Source organism: Dryas octopetala, chromosome 5, assembly GCF_963921425.1.
Source record: "Dryas octopetala chromosome 5, drDryOcto1.1, whole genome shotgun sequence".
Taxonomy (NCBI): Eukaryota; Viridiplantae; Streptophyta; class Magnoliopsida; order Rosales; family Rosaceae; genus Dryas; species Dryas octopetala.
This window is the reverse complement of record NC_141370.1, coordinates 8,563,283-8,573,478: the sequence shown is the minus strand read 5'-3', so window position 1 is coordinate 8,573,478 and position 10,196 is coordinate 8,563,283. Positions and strand designations below refer to the sequence as shown.

The following is a 10,196-nucleotide window of genomic DNA, read 5'->3' as shown; positions in this document are numbered from 1 at the left end:
GAGATTTTTGTTTTTTATCATTTAATGATGGTGGATCACTTTTTTTATTAATATTTAAAAAAACTAGAGTTTATCCAAAACTCAAGTTAGAATAAGGGATTTATTTTTTTCTCATTTGGGTATATTAAATTTTCATGAGTCAGGAAATTATTTTACATTTTTGCACATACCAAACCTGAGAATATAATTAATTTTTCATTCTCAAGCATCTAACTTGAACCAAATTTATGCTGTGGAGGTGTGTCTGAGAGAGTGGCACTCCAACACTAAACCCTATTTTCGTTTATCAAAAGGTTGTGAGCCCACTCACTGAATATTCTTTTCCTTCTTTATTTAACTTGCTTTCTGACTAGCCGTTGACTGAATATTCCAGTAGATACAACTTCTATTATAGTATTAATTAATTTTGTGCAGTATGGAATGTGACTATGTGAGTTATAAATTCATGGGCATCGAATCTTGGCTACAGAATGCATGTTTGCTGAGGTGTGGAGATCTAATGGTCTACTTAGTCATATTTTTTTATGACTAGTAAGTTTTCTACGATTGCTAATGCATTGACTTACATAGAAATAGGTTTATTATTCTCTATTATACTACCAGGAAATTAAAAATCTTAATCATAAATACAAGTAATAACATAATTTAATTAAAGAATAAAGTATGTGCGGGCGTCGGTCCATGCAAATTAGACCGTCTAGCGTTCGGTAACTTCATTTACATGTATGAGTTGCATTTGCACTGACTACTCAAGTTTTTTTTCTTAATTTTCTACTAGCTTGAATTTCAATATTTGTAGAGCCAATTAGGCTTTTTTATTGTGTATTTTAGGAGAATTGAAGATTTAAAATTAGTGTTTTCTATTGAAAAAATAGAATGTAGGGAATGTAATGTTGTAACTATGAGAGGAACTTACATATCTCTCATGTGATACCACATGACATCCACCCTCTCTCATTGGCTCTTTCTCTCTCTCATCTCTTGTCTTTATCTCTCCCTTCAAAAAATGTCACATCACTACAATATAAGAATATGTAAATTTTTTTTTGTAACTATATATGCATAAATTATAGATATAGTTGTCCTGGAACTTAACAGTGCTAGTGCCGAACGCTCGATGATAAATTTTAATAATGCACTTAGTTGTCCTTCTAGACAAGTAAATTAGTAATTTTGGCCTGAAAATTAAAATAAGCGCCAAAAGAATAGCTTTAGTGGCATTTAGGAGGCTTTTTTTTTTTTTTTTTGTCAATTTAGGAAGCTCAAAGATAAGGAAAACAGATCAACTAGTTATAAGTTCAGTCATATTTTTTTTAGTTCTATTATATTTCTGTTCAATTTCAACCTAGGAGTTGTAAATATGTAATAAAGTGGCCCATTGATCAGCCCGATTTGGTTAGACTGTGATGAACCTTTATTTTGGACAGAGGAGTAGCCTTCTTGGCTTTCTTCCATGTGCCCATAGTTGAATGTTACCTTTCTATCAAAAAAGAAAAAAAAGTTTAAATTCTCTCCCCTACGGCCCTACCCTGATAAAAAAAAAAAAAAATACGTTATTCATTTTGGTTGAACCCTCCATTAATTTTGGTAGATTATAAACGACAAAGTGGACATAAGTGCATGAAGATGTGGATTGCAGTGTTGATACCAGAAACAGAAAGATGATGCCTTCCTTATAGTGAATAGTGGATTTGGGTCTGTAGGCCTTAGGCCTCTTTTGTTGGCCGAAATTAATACTATATCTCGGGTGCAGCTAGCCCCTTGTCCCTTTGATGAAGTACTTTTGCTAGTCATCACTCATGACTTTTAGTCTTTGAACAAAGATAAAGTGAAAAAAAGCAGAACTTAGCAAGAATTTTAATTATGGTTTGTATGCTGCTTAAAATAATTTATACAACTTACAATTGCTTTGGCAATGCACCTTTAACCTTTTGATTTTTCTTTTTGTTTTTCTGATGATAACCTTTTAATTTCACTCCATCCTTGGCGCCTATATTTAGCTTTTAGAGGGATTTGATCTGTTTCTTTTCTTTACCTTTTCTTTTTGGTTTTGCTTGGTCTAAGGGTCACAAATGATTGTGGTATTAACTGGAAAGAAAAGTTGGGAATTCTGCTTGGGGGAAAAATTTTGATGGAGGTTGGCTAGCTGGGCCGGGCTTAATTGGCCTTCTGTATTCACCCACTGTGGTTTGCGGGATGAATTGGACAAATATCTTTAATAAAGGAATAAAAACTGAGGATACACTCTATTGTGGTTTTCCTCGATTTCCTCAGTAGTGATGTAGGAACTTCCGAGGGTTAGACAATTATTTTATTTTAAAAACTTAAAATTTTAAGATAAATGTGTCAACAATGAATACCAAATTAACACTCTCCCTCACATGTACTCACATGTACGTGAAGAATAGATATATACTAAGACAAAACTGGGGGATGGAGAAACCCAAAGCCTCATGCAAATAACGTTATGATACCATGTTAGATAATCACTATACCCGACAAGTTTAAGCTACTAACGAATGCACCAAAAATGAGTATATAAAGCTAATAAGAGGTAAGAAAGATATATAACAATTGTTTTCCTCGACAGCTCTCTTCGACAGTGATGTATGAACTCCAAAGGTGCGGAAAATAGTAATTTCAAGAATGGTGCCCCTTCAAAGTGCAACTTAGCAAGTGCTTAATTGAAGCATGGAAGCTGAGGATGCTCAATTAGTGAAGAAAAAAAATACAACTTGTATGATCGGTTCATCTTTCGTGCTAGCATGAAGGAGTACTTAAGACTCTAAAAGTTGCAACGATGGTGCTTAAAACAAAAGATTTTTTTTTTGGACAAACAAAAGAATGGTTGAATAGTAATTTTATTGTGTATGCTTGCTTGACACATGGTTGCACGACCAATCCTAAGATTTCGGGGGTTTGAAGCAAATCATAAATAATGGGGTCTTCAACTTTTTTTATGTATATTATTTGGGCATTGCATAGTATATAAGTATATAGGGAGTCTATAAAATTGGGGGCCTCAACATTTGTGTGCCTGAGGCGGTTACCTCCTTCGCCTACTCTCAGGGACGATTGTGCATGGTGTTAGACTAAACTTAAAGACTTAAAGGAAGATAAGAAAGTCATGGAGGTGAGAGGTATGTGAGTTGTGTATGAATTTGGGAAAAGTGTAGCTGATCAAGGAGGCAAAGATTTGGGTTGATAATGGATGACTTGGTTTATGCATGGTAGTGTCTTAGGTCTAATCCCCTTGAAAGCATATTTTTGTGTTGTCTTTTTTTTTTCTTCGATCATATGATTTTAATGAGTCTCTTCCTTGTTGGCTTCCTTTACCACCGGTGCGAGTGGGAGAGAAAAGAAAGGAAAGGGAGAGAGGGGAAGAGAGAGAGGGATAGACAGGGAAATTAAGAGGGAGAGAGAGATAGAGAGAGGAGGTGAGTGGGGCTGCATCCTCTCTTTTTTTTTTTTGGTACAACAGATGTCAAATGTAGAAGGGAAGGTTCAAACTCATCTTTTTATGTGTCGGAATCGATGAATATTCTCTACCACTAAAACTACAAGCCCTCTCTCACTTTTGGGCATAATGATTGAATGTTGAAGGCTTGAACTAGCCTTTGAGGCATATATATCTTGATTTGCAGGGTTTGAGTTGGGAGCCCAACACTCCATCTCAATGAACTGCACGCCATTTTTGCTACCTACAGTGTATGGAGGACCCTACTTGTAAGTGGCGGACCCATAAATTTCTTTTTTTTTTTTTGTGAGGGCTAGTTGATAGACACTAACTAATATTTCGATATTGAAAATTTTAAACATGCACACTTAAAAATGTGTTTATTTTTACAATATTTAGAAGACTTATATATTTTTTTTTCTGGAGTATAGGTTTATCTTTGTCTCTACCCTATCACCCAAGTAGTTTTGTGACATCTATATCTTGCTTAATTTGTAAAAGAATTTATTTTATCAAAAACTTGAACTTAAACACAGTTAATTCATTTTAAAAAATAGAAAAATGTTGTAAAAGTATGTAGAAAACTAGGGTTTGTGGAAGAGAGGAGGCAGAGAGAATATGATCAGTCTGTCTTATTCATGTTATAAATATCCTTATATAGAAGTAGGGTTTACTAGGTTTTGTATATTTACTAGTATGCCCCTACAACTAATTACAGGGATAGCCACATAAAACAATATATTTACAACACTCCCCCTTGGATATTCCATGTCATTAGTGTTGTCTCTGCTATGCGCTTCTAAGTTGCCTCGTTAAAACCTTGCCAAGTAATAAAAACCCTGTGGGAACAAAAACAACCTTGGTCGAAGGAAAAAGAGTGCAACGCGCTTGAGTGTGGAGTAGTCACATCAGAACCTCGAAAGTAGGTGAAGTCATATCTTCTGGATCATAGGCAAATAGTATGTCTATGGGAGCGGGGTGCATTAGAGTTGCTACACCAAAACCTTGCCCGGTAAACCCAATGGGAAAAACCCGTGGTCGAAGGGAAAAGATGAGCAAATGCATATATATCAGATCAACACATCTTCAGGATGTAGTATGAGTAGGGTGACCATGCCAAGATGTGCCTCATTAAAACCTTGCCAGGTAACAAAACCCAGTGGGACAAAATAACCCTGGACGAAGGACAAAAGAGTACACGATGGTCAAGTGAGTATGCTTCGGGATACTCCCCCTGATGTCGACTCCCCCTGAAGATTACATACTAGGTAAATCAGCCAATCTACGCAAACCAATACCTCGAACATGCATCAAGAATGTGGACTTTGGTAGGGACTTGGTAAAGAGGTCTGCATGGTTGTCTTGAGATCGGATCTGCTTGACTTCAATCATCTGATGCTCTTGTTGCTGTTGATTGAAGAAGAACTTCGGTGCAATATGCTTGGTGTTGTCTCCTTTGATGAAACCCGTCTTCATCTGCTCGATACAAGCGGCATTATCCTCATAGATAATCGTTGGTTCATCAGTGGTGGAATTCAGCCCACACGTACTTCGAATATGTTTGGAAACTGCTCTCAGCCATATACATTCACGGACTGCTTCGTAAAGGGCTATAATCTCAGCATGATTCGAAGAGGTAGCAACAAGGGTCTGTTTCGTTGACCTCCAAGATATTGCTGTATTCCCAATGGTAAAGACGTAACCAGTTTGAGAACGCGCCTTGTGCGGGTCTGATAGATACCCTGCGTCAGCATATCCAACAAGGCGGGCATCGTTCCGAGGATCGAGGGGGTTCGATCCATTCCTTGATGCATAGGGATAGAATAAGCCCATATCCGTCGTACCTCTAAGGTAGCGGAAAATGTCTTTTATGCCATTCCAGTGGCGGCGTGTTGGCGCAGAGCTATATCTAGCTAACAAGTTCACAGCGAATGAGATGTCCGGTCTAGTACATTGAGCCAAGTACAATAATGCGCCTATTGCACTTAGATATGGGACTTCTGGTGCCAATATCTCTTCGTCATCATCTGCGGGACGAAACGGATCCTTCTTAGGATCTAGACTACGGACGATCATGGGTGTGCTAGAAGGCTTCGCTTTATCCTCATTAAAGCGCCTTAACATCTTCTGGATGTAATTCGATTGATGGACTAGAATTCCATCTGCACGGTGCTCGAGCTCCAGGCCGAGGCAGAAATTCGTTCTCCCAAGATCTTTCATCTCGAATTCCAACTTCAGGTGTTTAGCAGTTTCCTTGATCTCTTCAGGAGTACCAATTAGATTCATGTCATCGACATAAACAGCTACAATAGCAAAACCAGAACTTGTTTTCTTAATAAACACGCAAGGGCATAGATCATTATTCACATATCCCATCCCGATCAAATACTCACTTAGACGGTTATACCACATCCGTCCGGATTGTTTCAATCCATATAGTGAACGCCTCAAACGAATGGAGAGCGTGTTCCGTGGTCTGGAACCATTTGCATCGGGTATCTTAAGTCCTTCGGGAACTTTCATATATATCTCTGTATCAAGATCCCCATAGAGATAAGCAGTGACCACATCCATAAGCTGCATACTCAGTTTTTCGGAAACTACCAAACTGATAAGGTAGCGGAACGTTATCACGTCCATTACGGGAGAATACGTTTCCTCGTAATCAATCCCAGGGCGTTGAGAAAATCCTTGCGCCACTAGACGAGCCTTGTATCTTACAATCTCGTTTTTCTCATTACGCTTCCTTACAAATACCCATTTAAATCCTACAGGTTTAACATGGGAGGGTGTAGGAACGACAGGCCCAAACACCTTTCTCTTTGTCAAGGAATCTAATTCGACCTGGATTGCTTCTTTCCATTTTGGCCAGTCGTCTCGACGTTGACATTCATCAACGGAGCGAGGTTCGATGTCATCGCTAGTTATGATTTCGGTAGCTACCGCGAATACAAATATATCATCGATGATAATCTCGTTTCGATTCCAGAGCTCACTTAAGCATGCATAATTTATAGAGATCTCTCTGTTCTCGGGAGTGGGTTCAGATGTTGGAGCGTCCCCCAACACCGTCTCTTCCAGGACGGACCCATAATCCGGAACTATTTCGTGAGATGGATCGGTTGAGATTGCGATGTCAGGAAGACTCGTTTGTGCCAAATTTATCCTCTTCCGGGGATAAGAGTCCTTCGAACCTAGTGGTCTACCTCGCTTCTGGGCAGGGACATAAGACTGGTTAGCCGCTATGGCCGTACCTCGTCCATCTGGGACGACACGTCCTTCGGGGACAGATATCCTTGCAGGCACGTTTGCAGCAGGTATATGTGATCTCGTCACTTTAGCTAGATCAGAGAAAGCGTCTGGCATATTATGAGCTACACTCTGTAGATCTAGAATTCTCCGCACTTCACTATCACATTGTGCGGTTCGGGGATCGAGATGAGACATAGTGGGGACATTCCACGTCAATTCACGTCGTTCTTCAGGAACGGTGACGTTCTTATCTCCCCCTAACGGCGGGAAGACTGTCTCATCAAAGTGACAATCCGCAAATCTGGCGGTAAAGAGATCGCCTGTCAAGGGCTCTAAAAAGCGTATAATAGATGGGGATTCATAACCGACATATATGCCCATCCTTCGTTGAGGACCCATTTTGGTACGTTGTGGCGGCGCAACTGGCACATAAACTGCACACCCAAATATGCGTAAGTACGAAACGTCAGGTTCGTACCCAGTCACCAGCTGTAACGCAGAGTAAGGTTGGGTAGCAGTGGGCCTCAACCGGACCAACATGGCTGCATGCAAGATCGCATAGCCCCACGCAGAAATTGGAAGCTTGGTGCGCATAACCAAGGTTCGTGCGATCATTTGTAATCTTTTAATGAACGCTTCTGCGAGACCATTCTGGGTGTGAACATGGGGAACTGGATGTTCAACATCAATCCCAAGGGACATGCAATAATCATCGAAAGTTTTCGATGTAAACTCTCCGGCATTATCAAGTCTTATGGACTTTATGGGATAATCCGGGTGGTGAGCCCTCAATTTAATGATCTGGGCGAGGAGTTTAGCAAAGGCAGCATTTCTTGTGGACAATAGTGTAACATGTGACCACCTTGTCGATGCATCAACCAAAACCATGAAATATTTAAATGGTCCGCATGGTGGTTGGATAGGTCCACAAATATCCCCTTGTATCCTTTGCAGGAAAAGGGCGGAGTCTTTACTAGTCTTTGCATATGATGGTCTAGTATTCAACTTTCCGAGCGAGCAGGCTTGGCATAGTGTGTCACTAAACACAAGATCCTTATTAGTAAGGGGATGCCCGTGTGATGAATTGAGGATACGGCGCATCATACTTTGACCTGGGTGTCCCAACCGGTCATGCCATAGCAAGAAACTGCTCAAATTGGTTAACTTCTGGTTAACTATGTGATTTGCCTCAATCGATCTAATGGTGGTCATATAGAGACCGCTCGATAGGCATTTCAATTTCTCCAATGTACGCTTCTGGCCATACAAATTGGAGGTTATGCAAAGATATTCCACTCCATTTTCCTCAGTGGTTTCAACGTGATAACCGTTGGCTCGAATATCCTTAAAACTCAACAATGTTCTTCTGGAACATGGAGAATATAAGGCCTCATTAATGGTAAATTCGGTACCATTGGACAACATAAAATGGGCTTTGCCATGGCCCTCTATCAGGTTGGATTGGCCTGATATGGTTGTCACAGAGGTATGAGTAGGCAATAAGTTTGAAAAATACTTCCGATCTTGGAGTATGGTGTGCGTAGTAGCACTGTCAGCCAGACAACAAACTTCCCCACAAAACATGCCTATTCATAAATTTAATTCAATGGATCACATGTATGAAAATAACTTACGTGAATTAAATAATATTCGAGCATAACCAAATTTTTCAAAAATAAATAATCCAAGTCATAAATCACCAAAGTAATCCAAATAAAAAAAAAACATTATTCAGAAAATAAATACGGCACAAGCGCCGATCATATCCATGTCATCGAGTTTCTAATCCTCGAAGTGTCCAGTAGCAGCCTGGAAATCAGTGACCTCTAAGGTGGTATCCATAGGAAATGATCCCTCAACGAGATTGGTCTCTCGAGTTCCGCGACTGGCGTGATACTCATTTACAGCTTGCGCTGATGCACGGCAGGTGCGAGACCAGTGATCAGTTCCTCCACATCGGTAACATAGATTATTCTGATTCTGATTCTGATTTTGGTTCTGATTCTGGTGGCGACGGGCCGGACCAGTGTTCCTCTCATTTCGAGTTCTTGGGGCCGAGGGACCGCGGTTCTTACCACGTGGGCCTTGGCCACTAGAATTCGGGTTTCGTGGGCCATGACCGCGTGGGCCTTGGCCGCGTTGGCCTCGATCATACGGGCCATTCCTCTGAGAACCTTTCCTTCCATTTATCGGGCGGTCGGACTTTGTGCCCTTTCCATGACCTCGGTATCCTCTATCGCGGTTTGAGTTGCGATGAGCAACAGCATTTGCTTCAGGCAATGGTGCTGCTTTAGTACCGACAGGTCGGGCTTGATCATTTCTCATTAATAAGTTGTTGTTCTTTTCAGCGAGCAACAGAGTAGTGATCAATGCCGAGAACTTGGTAAAATTCCTCTCTGTATTGTTGCTGCAGGACCAAACAGGAGGCAGGGAAGGTGGAGAAAGTCTTCTCCAATAGGTCAGCTTCGGTGAGCTCCTCCCCACAAAATTTGAGGAGTGACCGGATCCGGCAGATTTCCGAATTATACTCATTCACGGATTTGAAATCCTGGAAACGGATGTTCTGCCAGTCATGTCTTGCTTCAGGCAAGAAAATGGTATTTTGATGGTTAAACCGCTCTTCCAGAGCAACCCAAAGAGCTCGTGGATCCTCTTCAGCGAGGTACTCAACTTGGAGTGCTTCTTCCATATGCTTCCTAATGAAGATCATGGCACTTGCCTTAAGGGACTCTGCAACAACATTGTCTGCATTGATTGTCGACCTCATCTTCTTGGCAGTCAAATGAAGCTTAACATCTTGAGTCCACTTTAGATAGTTTCTTCCGGAAACTTCCAAAGCGACGAAATCAAGCTTGTTGAGATTTGACATTCTTTGGTTGAAAGGAACAAATAATCATAATTAGTGCTTCGGGCAATAATATCCATAAACAATAAATAAGAACTTCAAGTTCTGTAACATGGTATAGACATGTAAAATCTACTGGTTTTATCATGTATGGTGAATTTTATAAAGGAAACTTCAGGTTCCTTATATGGCATTATTGAAGCTACAGGTTCAATATTTATGTATGAACTACTGGTTCATTAATTACCTGCAATTTCTACACATATACTCTAGTGCGAAAATTAAACAAGTAAAATATTCATATACTCAAGAAGAACACAAAAATATCACAAAATTGTTTGAACAAAATTGTTTGAATATTTAAATTATTAAAATATTCGTGGGGGTGACGTGGCTGCCTGCGTGGCTGCTTGGTGGCTGCCTGCGTGGCAGCTAGGTGGCTGCCTGCGTGGCAGCTAGGTGGCTGCCTGCGTGGCAGCAAGGCGACTGCTGCCTGCGTGGCAGCAAGGCGGCTGCGGCGCTGCTGCTGGCAGCTTGCGGCGCTGCTGCTGGCAGCGAGGGGCTGCGCTGCTGTTGCTGGCAGCTTGTCGCGCTACTGCTGGCAGCGTGTCGCGCTGCTGCTGGCAGCGGCTTGCTGCGCTG

The 10,196-nt window shown here is 40.9% G+C and overlaps 1 pseudogene; it reads right to left on the bottom strand.

The window, feature by feature from the left end:
* Window positions 1-8,421: 8,421 nt before the first annotated feature.
* LOC147284004 (uncharacterized) lies at window positions 8,422-9,754 on the bottom strand (annotated as a pseudogene).
* Between the last annotated feature and the right edge of the window lie 442 nt (window positions 9,755-10,196).